The sequence below is a fragment of the Schistocerca nitens genome, chromosome 10, assembly GCF_023898315.1.
Source record: "Schistocerca nitens isolate TAMUIC-IGC-003100 chromosome 10, iqSchNite1.1, whole genome shotgun sequence".
NCBI classification, from domain to species: domain Eukaryota; kingdom Metazoa; phylum Arthropoda; class Insecta; order Orthoptera; family Acrididae; genus Schistocerca; species Schistocerca nitens.
The window spans coordinates 33,124,171-33,142,166 of record NC_064623.1 but is presented as its reverse complement, the minus strand read 5'-3'; the positions used below and the strand labels follow the sequence as shown (position 1 = coordinate 33,142,166).

Here is a 17,996-nt window from a genome sequence, read left to right as displayed (position 1 = left end):
TACACCTTCCCTTCAAATGAGAAGTAGCTGTGGGTTAGGATAAAGTTCGTAAGGTGAATGAGGTAGGGGGTTTTTGGTCTGAAGACACTGGAAAAGGCAGTGTGCAATGGCGGTAAGACCATGGGCATGAGGGATGTTGGTGTATAGGGAGGTGGCATCAACCATGGTGAGTAGGGATCTAGGAGGTAAAGCAGTGGGGATGGTGGAGAGTTGGTGAAGGAAGTGGTTGGTGTCTTTGACATGGGAGGTTTTTTTTTTTTTTTTTTTTTGTGGGGTTTAAGGGCGCTCAACTACTGAGGTCATTAGCGCCCAGTCACGGTTGTTAGAGCACATGGAATCTAGTAAAAGTCAAGGGGCGGGGGGACACCAGAAAGTCCTGACAAAGATGCAGATAAAATAAGTGAAAAAGTTAGATGTCTTTGGACAAGCCAGCCAAAGTTATAAAACGCAGAACACGAACAGCTGCTCGAGCGTCATCAGCTAAAATATCCAGTAAAGTAGATGGCAGGGACAGGACAACACGAGATTGACTAAAGCGGGGACACGACAATAAAACAGGGCGCACTGTTAATGCTTGACCACAAGGGCACTGCGTGGCTGGGTCACCGGAGAGCAGGTAGCGGTGGCTAAACCGGCAATGCCCAATCCGCAACTTGGTCAGAAGGACCTCTTCTCACCGAGATGGTCGGGAGGAGGTTGTCCAAGCAGTTGGGAGCGGTTTTACTGCCCGGAGCTTGTTTCCTTGAAGGGATGACCAAGCATCCCACCACAACGACACTAGCCTCTTACAAACAACCCCACGAACGTCAGATGACGGGACACAACGGGAGGCTGGCCGAGGCAAGAGGACTGCAGCCTTGGCTGCAGCATCTGCAGCCTCATTCCCAGGCACTCCTAAACGTCTGGGAACCCACAGAAAGCTGACAGGAGAACCATTATCAGCGAAAGAATGGAGGGACTGCTGGATCCGTTGCACCAAGGGATGGACCGGATAGGGAGCTCCAAGGCTCTGAAGAGCACTGAGGGAATCAGAGCAGAGGACATACGATGAATGGCGGTGGCGGCGGGCATACTGAACGGCCTGATGGAGAGCAAAAAGCTCGGCTGTAAAGCTGGAACATTGGTCGAGGAGCCGGTATTTAAAGGTGGCAGCCCCGACGACAAAGGCACAGCCGACACCATCGTCAGTTTTGGAGCCATCGGTGTAAATAAAGGTGTGACCGGCAAGTCGAGCACGAAGTTCGACAAACCGTGAGCAATACACTGCAGCCGGAGTACCCTCCTTCGGGAGTGAACTGAGGTCGAGATAAATATGAACTGGAGCCTGGAGCCAAGGTGGTGTCGGGCTCTCACCCTCTCTGAAGGTGGTAGGGAGGGCAAAATCCAATTGTCGAAGCAGGCGACGGAAGCGGACTCTGGGGGACAGCAGGGCAGACACATACAACCCGTACTGACGGTTGAGAGAATCGGCGAAGAAGGACTGATAAGAGGGGTGGTCGAGCATTGACAACAGCCGGCAGGCATACCGACACAGCAGTACGTCGAGCCGGTAGGTCAATGGTAATTTGGCAGCTTCAGCATAAAGACTCTCGACGGGACTAGTGTAGAAGGCTCCGGTCGCAAGACGTAACCCCCGATGGTGGATGGAGTTGAGATGGCGTAAGAGGGATGGCCGAGCAGACGAGTAGACGAAGCTCCCATAATCCAGCTTCGATCGGACTATGGACCGATACAAGCGAAGCAGGACAGTGCGATCCACTCCCCAAGATGAACCACTAAGAACTCTGAGGACATTAAGGGAACGTGTACAACGGGCCGCCAAATAAGAGACATGCGGAGACCAACAAAGTTTCCTGTCCAATGTGAGCCCTAGAAACTTAGTTGTTTCCACGAATGGGAGAACAACGGGACCGAGATGTAAGGAAGGCGGAAGGAACGCTTTATATCGCCAAAAGTTGATACAAACCGTCTTCTCTTCAGAGAACCGGAAGCCATTTGCCACGCACCACGAGTATAGGCTGTCTAGACAACGCTGAAGGCAGCGTTCCAGGAGGCATGTGGCGATTGTAGGTACGAAGAAGGAAGCTTTTGCCCGCCGGAGAAAGGTGTGCCAGCATCTGAACGTGAATGGCATCTGGCCCCGGAGCAGAGGACCGGGACAGTGCAAGTGCACGTTCGAGTTCCCGCATAGTAAAGGGGGCATTATAAGTTTCCAGATTCAGCGAGTGGAAGGAAGGTCGCCGAGCATCTTCTGCCTCTTTCCTGGGAAGGAATGCAGGGTGGTAATGGGCGGAGCTTGAAACCTCCGCGAAAAACCGGCCAAAGGCGTTGGAGACAGCCACAGGATCAACAAGGACCTCATTACCTGATGTCAGGCCAGGTACTGAGGAGTTGGCCTTAATGCCCGACAGCCGGTGCAGGCCACCCCAAACGACAGAAGAGGGAGTAAAACTGTTAAAGGAGCTGGTGAAAGAGGCCCAACAAGCTTTTTTGCTGTCTTTGATGACTCTACGGCATTGCGCTCAGAGTCGTTTGTATCCAATACAATTCGCCAACGTAGGATGGCGGCGAAAGGTGCGTAAAGCACGTCGTCGAGCACGGATAGCGTCTCTACAAGCCTCATTCCACCAGGGGATGGAAACGCGACGTGAAGAGGTAGTATGAGGAATGGAACGTTCAGCAGCATTGACGATAACAGCCATGAGGTATTCGACCTGACTGTCACAACTGAGAAAATCGTGGTCCGGAAAGGTCGCCAGGTAGGTGTAAAGTCCCCAGTCAGCTTTCGGTATGTTCCAGCTCGAAGGACGTGGGGATGGGGTGTGGTGCAGGAGACGAACGACACAGGGGAAGTGGTTGCTCGAATAGGTGTCAGAAAGGACATACCACTCGAACCGACGGGCAAGAGTGGTAGAACAGATCGAGAGGTCCAAGTGGGAGTAGGTATGAGTAGAGTCAGAGAGGAAAGTCGGGGTGCCAGTATTGAGGCAGACAAGATTGAGATGGTTGAAGACATCTGCCAAGAGTGAGCCTCCTTGACAGGATGCAGGAGAGCCCCAAAGGGGATGATGGGCATTGAAGTCGCCAAACAATAAAAACGGCGGAGGAAGCTGAACAATCAGGTGCATCATGTCAGCCTGACTAACTGCGGATGACGATGGAGTGTAGATGGTACAAACTGAAAAAGTAAAAGCAGAAAGAGTAATACGGACAGCTATTGTTTGGAGTGGGGTGGTCAATGGGATGGGATGGTAATAGACATCGTCCCGAACGAGCAACATGACCCCACCATGAGCTGGGATACCGTCCACAGGGGTGAGGTCATACCGCTCCGAGGTATAGTGGGTAAAGGCAATACGGTCAGTCGGGCGCAACTTGGTTTCCTGGAGACCAAGGACGAGTGGACAGTGCAGGCGGAGGAGCAGTTGTAATTCCTCCCGATTAGATCGAATACCTCTTATGTTCCAATGTAACAAGGCCATCGCTAGTCAAAAAAGAGGGGGACGAGACGGGGGAAGAGCTGGTCACCTCGACGGCCGCGGAGGGCCAGGTTTCGAGGGAACAACACTACAACCGGCGGGAGGCGGATCCTGTTCCATTGAGCCGTCGCCAGCTGCGGCCGCTGTCCCGGGTTGTGTAGGAGGGGCAGCATCATTTGCCGATGAGAGGCCAGCTGAGCGCCTGGCAGCTGAGCGTCCCGGCGAAACTGAGGACGGCCGGGAGCAGCGACTCACGGATGGAGTGTCAGACGAAACGCGCTGGGGTGGAGAGGGGGATAGAGACTTCTTCTTGGAGGCCTTCTGGGAAGTCCGAGGAGGCACAGGGATGGTGGGCTGGACCCGAAGAAGGTCCTCACGTGCGGGGTCCGTTTTGGAACGCCGGACCTCGGAAGCTGGGGTCCGGAACGTTTCCGCGATGGACGCCTGAGAAGAGGATCGCTTCTCAGGCGGCGGAGGGGGGGGGGGGGGAGGAGGGTGGCCCCTGGGGCAGAGGGGGTGGGGGCCGCGGGGGAGGAGGATTTGGAAGGGAGGGATTTGGGAGGCGGAGGGATAGACCCCGGATGGGGGGAGGAGGTGGAGGGGGGACAGGATAGGGGTGAGGATACTGTGGAAGGAGTGGACACAACTGAGGCAAACGAAGTGGTCAATGTCACGGGATGGAGGCGGTCATACTTCTTCCTGGCCTCAGAATAAGAGAGACGATCCAAAGTTTTGAGTTCTTGAATCTTCTTCTCCTTCTGATACGCGGGGCAGTCTAAGGATCTAGGCGAGTGGATGCCAGGACAATTAACGCACCGAGGTGGTGGGGTGCATGTATGTTCCTCACGAAGAGGACATCCACAATCGCCACAAAGGGGCTCAGCCTCACACCGTGACGACATGTGCCCAAAGCGCAAACACCGAAAACAGTGCATAGGAGGCGGGACGTAAGGTCGCATGTCGCACCGGTAGCACATCACCTTTACCTTCTCCGGGAGAACGCCCCCCTCGAAGGCGAGGATAAAGGCCCCGGTGTCGATGCGACGGTCTTTGGGGCCGCGCTGGACTCGCCGGACGAAATGCACGCCCCGGCGCTCCAGGTTGGCCCTGAGCTCTTCATCAGATTGCAGCAGGAGGTCCCGATGAAAAATAACCCCATGCGTCCTATTCAGTGCCAGATGCGGGACAATGGACACTGGGATGCCCCTAGTCGGTCGCACGCCTGGAGCACCGCCGACTGTGCTCGTCTTTATAAGAACTGACCCCGAACGCATCTTACTGAGAGCCTCGATTTCCCCGAAGATGTCCTCGATATGCTGAACAAAGAACATGGGCTTGGAGGTGGCGAACTTCCCCCCATCGGTTCGGGAACAGACCAAATAGCGGGGGAAGTACTTCGCCCCAAGCCGGCGGGCCTGTCCTTCCTCCCAGGGAGTGGCCAAGGGGGAAAGGGCAGGAGAACCAGAACCAGAGACAGTACCTTTCCTTTTAAAAGACTCGGCCGCAGAGCGATCTGATACATGTTCACGTTTCATCTGCGAAACGTCCGCCCCGATACCACCCACTCCGACCAGGGGCTCTCCCCACGGGCACCACCCAGCCTCAGCAAGGGCCACCTGGCAGGATGACCGTTGCCGGGAGTCCTGATGCCCCAAGGAGACGGGCATCTACTCCTTTCCAACGTGGGGAGGGTGCAGCTCAGGTATCGGCAGTACGATCCCTGTGTTGTCAGGGGGCTACAACCTAGAGGGTACATGATGACCCCACCACAACGGGCTGGCTGCCGTGCTGGATTTCAGGTGCCATGGAAAGTCCATCATGATCGTAGGTGCAGATGGGGACGCACTATGGGCGTAACTTGTACAACCCATCAGGCGTTTAGGCCCAATTTGAGGAATAGTGGGTATGGTTACAACGCTGTTACAATGCTGTGTGCCAAGGTCTTAGTGCACTGAGGACCAGTGGTACACCACGAAAGGCGTCCTTCCCCAAAAGGCTCGTACTTCTGTAGAATTTTGAAAAATGGAAGTCAAACCCCAAGGGGGACCATCACATGGAAGGCCGAAATGGTTGAAACTCCTTTTAGTCGCCTCTTACGACAGGCAGGAATACCTCGGGCCTATTCTTACCCCGGACCCGCAGGGGGGGCATGGGAGGTTTGATTAGGGGCAATTAGTTGGAGGTGTTTGCCAGTAAGGGCCAAAATTCTTTCAGTGGCGGCACAATAACTAGCCACAATGAAATGGGACATCCAGAATTGTTGAGTTTGTGGATTTTGGGAAGCGTGTAGAAGGTGGGTGTGTGGACTGTCATAGGGATGAGGATAGAAATGGATTCGCAGGAGAGGTTCTGGGAAGGGCCTAAGCCTTGAAGCAGGGACTGGAGTTTAATGTAAACTTCTGGGATAGGATCAGCATGGCAGGGTTTGTAGGTGGAGGAGTCAGATAAATGGCAGAGGCCTTCTGCCAGGTAGTCACTGCAGTTCATAACAAGTAGGATGATTAAGTCAGGACTTGAGGTTATGTATGGCTGTTCCTTCTTCTACAGAAAGGTTGGTGTTCTGAGGAAGGGACCTGGGGAAGGATGGTGAGGCTAAGCTGGAGGTAAGGAATTCCTGGAAGATGACCAGTGTGTGGTTATGGGGGAAGTGGGGGGAGGGGGGGGCGGGGGGAAGGATCATGGTTGGATAGTGATACAAACTGGAAGATAGGGTTCAGTCTTGAAATTAGTCTGGTTTTGGTTGGAGGGATTGGCAGCAAGTAAGTGCTTCCATTGCAGGGATCGGGAGAAGGAGAGTAGGGCTTTGACAAGTCCAGTGAGGTTAAATTTGGGTGCAGAACTAAAGGGTGAGGCCTTTGGATAGGAGCCTCTGTGGAGCTGAGGGTTTTGGTGAAGAGGTTAACAACAGTGTTTCAGGAATGTTTTGGCTATGGATTTGGTGGAGAGTTGGTAGAGAGTTTTGGAGGATTTGGCAACCTGAAAAGGTCAGGTAGGGTTTTGCTGCCATGAGGGGTGGACAAAGAGGAACAGTGTGGGTACGATAGGTGATGGACATAGATGCCCTGAGGTGGCAGTAGGATGTCAGCAGGTTGGATAACTTATGGAGTTGGTGTATAGAATGCTCCTCCAAGTGCTGGAGAGCAAGGGATTCAGTTTCAGAGATGTGATGTATGGAATACACATTGCAGAGTAGTAGTATCTTGGGGAGGGAGCAGAGGTGGTTCTGGTATGCCTGTGCCATGGAGATGTGTTTTTGCAGTACCAGGTTTCTGAGGACCAGCCAACCTCCACTACATCCTAATCCATCCTTATGCCACTTCCAACTCCTTGCCACAAGAATCAAACTCTGTGGAAGTCTAAGGTGCAAGACCTGCCCAGTCCAACCACCCAGCACTTCTGTTCCCATCCTCTCACAGGTTTATCCTACCCCATCATGGGCTATGCCACCTGTGAAAGCAGCCATGTCCTTTATCATCTCTGCTGCAATCATTGCACATTTTTTTATACTGGTACGACGACCTAACAGCTGTCCACCCGGATGAACAGCCACTGCCAAACTGTAGCCAAGAGCAAAGTAGACCACCCTGTGGCACAACAGGCAGCTGAACATAACATTTTTTATTTCAAAGGGTGCGTCACTATGCAAGCCATCTGAATCCTCTGCCCCAACCACCAGATTTTCTGAATTGCATAGATGGGAGTTTTCCTTACAACACATTCTCCACTCCTCTAATTATCCCAGCCCCAACCTATGGTAACATATTGTCCCCACACCCTCCACCCAACAGTTTCCATCCACTCGATCCTATCATCTCCTTCCCATTCTCACCTCCCATGCTCTGTTTGCAACCCTCTCCAATGGAACTGCCCATCTTTCCTGCTCCTCTCCCTTTTCGCTCCCTCCTCCACCCACCCCAACTCCCTGCCCACAACTAGCCTAATGCTGCACCTGCGTGCATTCCAGTCTCTGCACATTCTGCAACACAGAGTTCACCTCGTCCCCCACCCATATACTACTATCCTTTCCACTTCCTCTTCCCCGCTATCTCCTGATTGCTGCCTGCTTCCCACATGATAGTTGCATTCCGGCTCGAGCTGCTGGAGTTGGCAGTCATATGTGCTCAAGATGTGCTTGCCTGTGTGTGTGAAAAGTGTGTTTTCACTTTTACTGACTAAGGCTGTGGCCGAAAGCTTTATGCAAGTGTCCTAATTGTGCCTGTCTGCAGCTTGACACATCTTTACGGTAAGTAACAATCTCTGTTTTTCTACATTGTTGATCATACACTAAATTCAGTTCATCACAGTCCTCCGGAATTCTGAGCCTCCATAAACACAAATTGACATTTTTCGACTAAGATTTCTGCCATGAGATAAAACATGGACCAACACACAAGTTCAGTATATTCTCCAATCAACAATCCCACTTTATAGCACCATAATGGAGAAAGGATGTCACTAATCTCTGCAGTGATAGACAAAAAAATCTAGAAATGGACATATCAAGATCACCTGTTCCTTCCGCAAGGACATTCAAATCTAAACTCATTTCTTAAAAAATTGCACTGGTCCATAAAAAGATTTGAAAAGTTTAACAGTGGAACTTCCTGAGTGATTAAAAATATGGACTGGACCATAAGTCAAAACCAGGACCTTTGCCTTTCACGGGCAAGTGCTCTACCGACTGAGCAACCCAAGCACAACTCTTCACAGACCCTAGAGCTCGGGTTGGTTGAGTGTCAAGCTTGGATATATCAGTCGTTGAAACATTTTCCCGTGAAAGGCGAAGGACCCAGGTTCTACTCCCATTCCGGCACACAGTTTCAGTTTGCCAGGAAGATTCAAATCAGTGAACACTCCACTGCAGAGTGAAAATTTGTTCAGGGAGTTTAATACTCTCTCACAACATAAATAAAAACAGTCACAAAATTGCGATAATCCTGTAATCATTAATAGACAAATCTTGTGTGTTGCTTCGAAGCCATAAGTTTCTCAGGTCAATTACATTCCATTTTAGGATTTATTATCTAGTCTCCACAGCACCTCAATTTGAACTGGAAGTAATGAAACCAGTATTCAAAACAATCCACCAATGGAGAAAGTGCTGAAAGCAACAATGATTTGTCAGTACAAGCACTCTTACTTTTCTCACTGGTATGATAAGTTAACCCTTCTGGAGATTGGAGGTCCATAAACCGTATTCACAAACCACTGCACCTGTCAGCAGAATGCTGCTGAGCTATCTGAACATACAATCAGTCTTATGTACAGGATGTATAGAAATGTAAAATAGTTTGGATTCAGACAAATTCCTAGTTATACATGGGTTTAGCAGCAGTGTCACTGAAGGCCATTTTTCTGCTAAGCAACCTTTTACGTACATGAAGTTTCTCTGCATTCAGTATCACACAGGTTACAGCACACTGTGTCAAACATTTGAGCAGGTTATCCAAGATATGACAGGTTCATGATAGCACCAAGCTGTCACACAAATGGCCTCTTACCACCTAACCTGCCTCCAATTATTTCAAGGGAAATGCTGGGTTGGTACTGATCAATATCTCTTGAGAACCCATTTCTAGTTTGTTGCAACACAACTTACCTGGGCACTTTAGTTTAGTTAACCCCTCAACACTTCATACTAGGTACATCATTAATAACTTAACTAACCACTCTCAATAATAATCTACATCACATACACACTCTGCAACACAGAATAAATCTCTGCTTAAGCAGCACACTTGTTAGATATTTTAATTCCTTACATAGTAGCAGATGTGCACAGTTCTAAGCACATTAGTTTCATTGATAATAGAGATGTTTAATTAAATAAGGTGTCCTACCAGATGAGGATTCACGCAGGCAGCTTGCGATGTTACATTGTTGTGGACAGCTTACAGTCAGTCAAATATCTCTCTCTCTCTCTCTCTCTCTCTCTCTCTCTCTCTCTCTCTCTCTCTCTGTGTGTGTGTGTGTGTGTGTGTGTGTGTGTGTGTGTGTGTGTGTGTGTGTGTGTGTGTGTGTGTGTGTCATGGTAAGTGGTATTTTAAGCCAACCAGAAGCAAATGTTGAAAATCACATTGCAAAATTAGCTACATGAATGCAAGCAAATGCCAAAGTGAAAAACTGTCTCTTTTGCCATTAGATACAAAACCATCACTTCGATTTGCCACACACGAAACTGTGAAATATGTATAGGATGATTTGCACCAGATCAATGATAGTCAATCTGTGTTTTCCATAATACTGAATGGTGTGCAAAGTGATTCAGCAAAATTTGATAAAAGTCTAAACAAAGATGTCTATGCTAAATAAACCAACAGATGAAGCTGATTTGTGTACACATTTACTTCAGACATTGTCAAAAGGACTTGATCACATTTACGTGATTTAGCTTTGTCTTTCACTAGATCTGCTAAATACATAAGCTTTTGACCAAAAGCCCTTCTGAACTGGAAACATACATACAACGTTTACACAACTGCAACTCTAACAGGCAATGTGTGTGTGAGTTGTGTTTGCATGAATGACTGTATATGTATGTTAGCTGATTCAGAAGAAGGCCTTTTGGCAGAAAGCTTACTTGTTGACTGGTCTTTTTGTTGGGCCTATGCCTGCGACTCAACATCTCCACTACACGGTGATTAGCACACTATCCTTTATGAATGTTGTCATTATTCCATCAAAAATATGTCTGAATTACAAGTTGCGAATACAAGGGAGAGAATTAAACAAATGTAGCATCTGCAGTGATTCTAAAATCCAAGGGAAGTATACCATCAAAGCATCGGGGCAAAAATAAAATAGTGTTTAGTGTCTTAAACACAAAGGTAATGGTCGATTTATCCACAAACAGTCCTAGTCATGATGGTTCTGCAATGTTATTGAGGATGAAAATATTAGAATTCAGTCCAAGAAAGATGTTGTCCATAATGTCTGATTTACTTACAAGTGTAGGTATATCAGTGTATGACGAACAGTCTATTAACAGACATGCTACACATCATGCAACTAACTGTTGCAATTGGTATGTTTTGTAGAATCCGTTTGATGCACTAAATAAAATGGTCAGCACTAAGAATAATGTGCACATCAAAGAATTTGGAAGTGGTCATATTGATATTGAAACTTTTGTTGGGGAAAGTGGACTAGGCAATATTTCAAAGATCTGTGTGGTGCTGTCCAGATGATGCTTGTAATTTACTCTCTGTTAGAAAGGCTGCAAAAAAAAGTATTGATGAAAGTATCAAAACAATAGTAAGATATGTGGTTATACAGGGTCAACATACCAATTGCTGTAGCTCTATCTGAAAGCAAGAATGAACTTTAATGTTTAGCGGTGACAGTTATTTGGTCAAAATGCACATTGGCAGTTTTTGCACAATGTGTAGATGAATCCCGAGAAATAAAGATGGCCAATCATGAGTGAACTGTTGACACCCAATGAGAATGTCTATTAATGCATAGCTTGTGGGGCATCCTTCAATGTTTTTTTTCAAGGATAAGGTCTTTCAGGAACATAATAGCACAGCTTCAATCATATTTATGTTGAAGTGCACTTACAGTGTCTGGTATTACAATCTTGCTGAAAGAATAGCTGGAATGTGCATTTATTTACACAGCAAAACAGATGAAGCAGAATCTTATTTGGCTATCTGCATCTGACTCCTGATTGGCTGTCTTCACTTCCTGATTAATTATCACACCATTAATGTGTACATGTTATGCAAAAACAAACCACCAACAACGTAAAAACATTTACCAGCGATTCAGCAAGAAAAGTCTTGTTGTAAAAGGAGCTACTGATATTCTTCAAATGTAGCATGAGAGATTTGGGCATCAGAATAAATGTCATGTACAATCACTAGTGTCAGCATATAGTAGTGATGAAAAAGTGAATGGTGAATTTTGTGAGGATTGTGTGCTACGTAAACAATGTCTACTAGTTTTCAGTAACAGACCATAAATCAACTAGCCCAGGAGATTTAGTCTTTGCTGAAGTCTGTGGTCCAATGGAAGAAAAGGATTTCGCTAGCTATGATATTTTCTTGTTTTTACAGATGAAGTTGGCAAAAAGATGACATTAGACATAAGTTACCAATATTCATTCAGACAATAAAAACAGATGCTCGAGTGAATACTAAAGAACTGCAAACTGATGGTGGCAATGAGGCTGATAACTATGATGTAAAAAGATGTACCGAGTCAATCAAGTTGAAACATTCTCTGCCTGTGCTGTATACACCACAGCAAAATTTAGTAGCTGAAAACAAGAACAGGATTCTGTGTGAGATGGTACATTCCTGACTTCAGTTAGAAAGGTAAACTCCAAAAGCCTTGTGGGGTGAAGCTGTACTTGTTGCATCTCACACTCTTAACCTAACGGGTCATCGAGTGTTTAAGGAAAAAGTTTAGTTTTGAGAAAGAAGAGACAGCCTGATCATCTGAAAGTATTTGGGACAGAATGTTTTGTCTGGATTGCAGCACAGGATTGGAAGAAATTAGATGCCAAATCTTTGGCTATAACGACTGTGGCTGTCTTATATACCTTCCTGACAGACATTCAGACATTGTCAGTCACGACGTAAGATTTACAACCACCACTGAAGAATGATATTGCTAAGTTAATTGACATCTCAACTGTGGATGATTTTACAAGTGTGACACCATCTTATATCATCATGATCATAATGAAGTGACTGAAGATGTAAATGACCAAGTGGAGCTGAAAATACAGATGGATGTCAAGTTTTGCAAAACAGTCACATGATTAGAAGGCCAATACATTACCAAGATGAATCTGAGCAACCAAAGGTGCTGATATTGAGGAAAGATACAAATGATTATGACAAAGCAGTGAACCCTTCAGATGCAGAAAATACGAAAGCTGCAATGGATGAAGAAATGCACTCACGTTAAAAGTTTTGCATCTGGAAACTAGTCAGCTGGGTTGATGAGTGTTTGCAACAAAATTGGATAACAACAATAGCTTCATCTGCCACAAGGCAAGATCAGTTGCAAAAGGGTTTAGTCAGGAGTCTATTTTTTTCTGAAACATTTTGCCTTGAGGTTAGGTATGAAACAATGACAGCCCTTTGATGTGTTGCTGTTCACTGTGTCAAAATGGCATTCCAGAATAGTTCTTTGGAGAAAGAAATTTACATGTAACAGATACAGGGTTATGATGATGGTACAGGTCATCTGTCAAGATTGCTTTAACACTTGTACAGATTGAAAATCAGTAAAATATTGGTATAAGTGTGTGATAGAATATCTTATGAAATCAAGTTTACAGGAGAGCAGTGCTGATCCATGTATGTGTTTCAATAAAAATCTTATCTTTTTATTTCATGTGGATGATGGAATCTGACGAAATGATTCATAATTGCACCAAACAATTACAATAATAGTTTGATAATGTGGTAAACAAAATGGACTGCTATCTAGTTTTTCAAAGCCAAAGATTTGGAAATTGTGCGGCGATTAATCAAACTGCATATCCAAAAGACAATGATGCAGGGATTATTGGTAGTCTTGTATTTTACACTGGAAACATTCAGATCTAACTTACGCTATCAATGTTGCTTAACAAGCACAAGATTCACATACTGAACACCACTCTTTTTTCCCCTTTCTTCTTTTTTTCTTTCGAGCCAATAGTCTTCCAACTGGTTTGATGTGGCCTGCCACAAATTCCTCTCCTGTACCAACCTCTTCATCTCAGAGTAGGACTTGCAAACTGTGACCTCAATTATTTACTGGATGTATTCCAGTCTCTGTCTTTCTCTACAGTTTTTACCCTCTACAGCTCCCTGTAGTACTACAGAAGTTGTTCCCTGATGTCTTAACAAATGGTCTACTATCCTGTTCCTTGATATTTTCAGTGTTTTCCATATACTCTTTTTCTCGTAAATTCCTCCTCACCCCTTATCGGTCCACATAATTTTCAACATTCTCCTGTGGCACCACATCTCAAATGATTTGATTCTCTTCTTTTCCAGTTTTCCCACAGGCAATGTTTCACTATCATGCAATGCTGTGCTCCAAAAGTACATTCTCAGAAATTTCTTCCTCAAATTAAGGCCTATGTTTAAACTAGTAGACTTCTCTTGGCCAGGGATGCCCTATTTGGGAGTGTTAGTCTGCTTTTGACATCTTCATCTTCATTGCTCCGTCCATCATTGGTTTTTTTGCTGCCTAGGTAGCAGAATTCCTTAACTACTTCTACTTCATGACCATCAGTCCTGATGTTAAGACCCTCTCCGTTTCATTTTTGCTGCTTGTCATTACTTTTGTCTTTCTTTGACTTACTCTCAATCTGTATTCTGTACTCATTAGACTCTTCATTCAATTCAGAAAATCCTGTAATTCTTCTCCACTTTCACTGAGGATAGCAATGTCATCACCGAATCTTATCATTGATATCCTCTCATCTTTTATTTCTGTTGCTGCTTCTTCAGTGTATAGATCACACAGTACAGGTTAAAGACTACATCCTTGTCTTGTACCCATTTTAATCCAAATAGTTCATTTCTGGTCTTGTGCTCTTTTTCTTCCCTCTTAGCTCTTGTACATATTGTAGAATTTTGGAACACGTATTATGTTCGAGTATAATGACTTTTCTGGAGACTAGAAATCTACTCTGTAGGAATGAGCATGGGTTTCGAAAAAGACAATCGTGTGAAACCCAGCTTGCGCTCTGCGTCCACGAGACTCAGAGGACCAAAGACATGGGTTCCCAGGTACATGCTGTGTTTCTTGACTTCCATAAGGCGTTCGATACTGTTCCCCCACAGTCATTTAATGAACAAAGTAAGAGCATATGAACTATCAGACCAATTGTGTGATTGGATTAAAGAGTTCCAAGATAACAGAATGCAGTATGTCATTTTCAATGGAGAGAAGTCTTCTGAAGCAAGAGTGATTTCAGGTGTGCCGTAGGGGAGTGTTGTAGGACTGATGCTATTCACAATATACATAAACATACTTGTGGATAACATAGGGAGTTCACTGAAGCTTTTTGCGGATGATGCTGCGGTATATCAAGAGGTTGTAACAATGGAAAATTGTATTGAAATGCAGCAGGATCTGCAACGAATTGACACATGGTGCAGCGAATGGCAACTGAATCTCAATGTAGACAAGTGTAATGTGCTGTGAATACATAGAAAGAAAGATCCTTTATCATTTGGCTACAATATAGCAACTGAAAACAGTTAATTCCATAAATTATCTGGGAGTAGGCATTAAGAGTAATTTAAAATGGAATGATCATATAAAGTTGATCGTCGGTAAAGCAGATGCCAGAGTGAGATTCATTGGAAGAATCCTAAGGAAATGCAATCTGAAAACAAAGGAAGTAGGTTACAGTACACTTGTTCGCCCACTGCTTGAATATTGCAACCAGTGTGGGATCCGTACCAGAGAGGGTCGATAGAAGAGATAGAGAAGATCCAACGGAGAGCAGCGCGCTTCGTTACCGGATCATTTAGTAATCGCGAAAGCGTTACGGAGATGATAGATAAACTCCAGTGGAAGATTCTGCAGGAGAGACGCTCAGTAGCTCAGTACAGGCTTTTGTTGAAGTTTCAAGAACATACTTTCACCGAGGAGTCAAGCAGTATATTGCGCCCTCCTACATATATCCCGTGATGAGACCGTGAGGATAAAATCAGAGAGATTAGAGCCCACACAGAGGCATACCGACAATCTTTCTCTCCACGAACAATACGAGACTGGAATAGAAGGGAGAACCGATAGAGGTACTCAAAGTACCCTCCGCGGAGTATGGATGTAGATCACCCGTCTTTCCTTACAGCTTATCCCTATTTTTCTCAGAATTTCAACCATCTTGTACCATCCAGCACTGCTAAATGCTTTTCTGGTTACTTGTGTGTGTGCGCGCGAGTGTATGTTGTGAAGAACAACACATTGTTGATTTTTATAACACCCAACAAATCTTTGCTCAAGTAATATGTGTTTGGTGTTTTAAATCCTGATGGTTTTATTACACAGAAGTTGCATAATATTAGAATTTACGTTCCAAGGTTCTGCAGGACATCTCTGGAATCTACTGTAGGTTCATGAGACACTTAAGATAAGTCACAAGTGATCACCTGGAATGATTTACTTCAGTAGCTAAGAATACCAGTAGCTACTTCTAGTAATAATTCTAGAATGAGATGACATTAAATTACTAGTCCTTAAAGCATTTAAGTATTATCTTATGTGCACACTGACAAAAAATATGGTCAGCCTCAAAGTCAGGCTACATGTCAGGGAGGTGAGAAGTTCTTTTACAGTCATTATCCATCCTTTGCTGAGCAGCGAAGACCAATTTACTCTGCACAGTGTGTCTACTACTAAGTACCAGTATTCTAGAACAAGTAAATCACAGTTCAGATCTTCCCTCTTAACTGTATCTTAGTAGTTTTTCATGATGAGTGGGTGAAGTGCAACAAACGACAGTTAATCGCTATGCACTTGGGAGGTGTCAGAAGTAAATGAAAGTTTGCCCATTATTCAAGTTGTAGCTCTTAAGAAAACCATTCCTGAGTGCACAAGAATAATATTTCATTTTGTTTGCCTGTTCACCACATGTTCAAAATAGGCGATTCTTTATTTTTTAATATGTCTCTCCTAAACGTTTTAGGTAGGACTACAGAAGTAAGTGGACTTCCTGAAAACCAAATGTGACGCTTCAGTCATCTGGTCACAACCGAGTCCCCAGTCTTATTTCTTTGTTAAGTGTTTTAAGTAGACATATTTCCAAGTCGTGCATATTTAGCAAATAAAACCTATTCGACTTGCAAAGAGTTGTACTAGTGGTTAATATAAAATTCTGGTAACAGTTTCGATCAAGAGTTCCTTAGGTGCGTGTAATATGTTCTACTAATATGATTCATTTAAACAAATCATCATCTGTACAATCATTTGTATACCCAATTTTCTGTGGATAAATACTACTAGGTTACCCTACTCTATTTTCGTTCGGTATCCGTAGGTCTGTCAACTTATGAGTATCACAAGTTGTTTATTTCTTGCGCTTATTCATATGTCAGGCGAAAATCCATACGTTGAAATAGGTTTTCATAATACAAGCATTCATTTGGGACAAGAAACGCGGTTGCGATGTACCGCAGTACAGTAACATGAATTGTAAATAACACGCTGTGGAGTGATAAACATATACGTAGCAAACATAGAAATAGGCAATTCACAACATATTATTTGTCTGGGGAAATAACCGCGGCTGATACTCAAAAAATAAAAATGGATTGCTTAGTAGACGACTGAGAAGGTGAATACCGAGTGCCTTGTCAAAGTGTCCTTTAAAGAAATCGACAACATTGCTGACAGCTGTCAAGAACAGGCTTTTCCAATAAAACACACTTTGAACTGTCTTACAAAAAACAATTTGTCTGATACACACTTTCGGTAAAGTTCATGAGATGTAATAAAACAGACGATATATTATTATTTGTGAATTCAATTGCTACATGTTTTGAGACAGGTGGCAATATACAATTGAATTAAAAACTTACTTGGTTTTTCCGTAAATCGTTTCGCTCTCAACTCTCCGTCAACGCACAATTAAACACGATTATTCACTAGCTCACTCTCTGTCTTCGGGTCTGTCTGATTTAAAGAAGTTGTCACTTGACAGGCAACGGGCTGCAGGGCTCCCGCCACCAATAAACCAATGGCAGCCGGCGCTGTCGGCTGCCACTGCGTTGCCACTTCGCTCTGCTGAGCTGACTAAGGCACTGTCCTCAGCGAGCCGTTGTAGACGTGCGGGTGAGAGATTTGAGTGACTTGTAGCTTCGCGTGTTTACGATGTCTGATGAAAGCAGTCGCAAGACAGGGAGGCCGAGGCTGCACACTCCTCGGAAACCTCCAAAAAGTGGTAGACATGGCGTCGTTATACGCAGTCAGGCGCGTGAATACGTGCGTTCCTTAAGGGAGTATTTTGAGAGAGAGAGGAATGCAGGAGGGCCTCTCGTTCCTTTGGATAAGGTGGTGGAGCGAACTGCAGCTGCTCTGCAAGTTAGCGAACGATCAGTAATAAGAATCTGCAAGGAGAAATTCACGAAAGAAGGCTCAAGTGAATCATCTAAATTGGATACACCTGGGAAAAGGAGGCGACTAGAGAAGAGGGTCACAAAACTTGACTTTTTTCAGGAAGATGGCATTCGTCATCAAATATACGCTTTTTATTCGAGGAAGGAGTATCCAACACTCAAAAAACTACATGCTACCCTCACAGCGGCTGACCTGTTTCAGGTCTTCTGTTATGAGTCGTGAAAATGTTAGGATTCCGCTATAAATCCATCTCCGGCAGAAAGTTACTAATGGAACGCCAAGATGTTGCAGCCTGGCGATGCCGCTTTCTTAGAGAATTAGTGGGGACAAATTTTGATGCTATCGTTTGGCTTGATGAAACGTGGGTGAATGCAGGACACAGTTTAAAAAAAGGCTGGGCAGACGGTACCATCAGCGGAAGTATGGCAGCTCCGATCG

The 17,996-nt window shown here is 45.1% G+C and overlaps 1 long non-coding RNA gene across 1 annotated transcript in view; it reads right to left on the bottom strand.

Moving 5' to 3' along the window:
• LOC126210580 (uncharacterized) overlaps positions 1-17,107 on the bottom strand; it is a 90,660-nt gene extending 73,553 nt beyond the window's left edge. The window contains exon 1 of the long non-coding RNA XR_007540708.1: positions 17,021-17,107. This is a non-coding gene — a long non-coding RNA (uncharacterized LOC126210580). The remainder of the gene's footprint in view (positions 1-17,020) is intronic.
• Between the last annotated feature and the right edge of the window lie 889 nt (positions 17,108-17,996).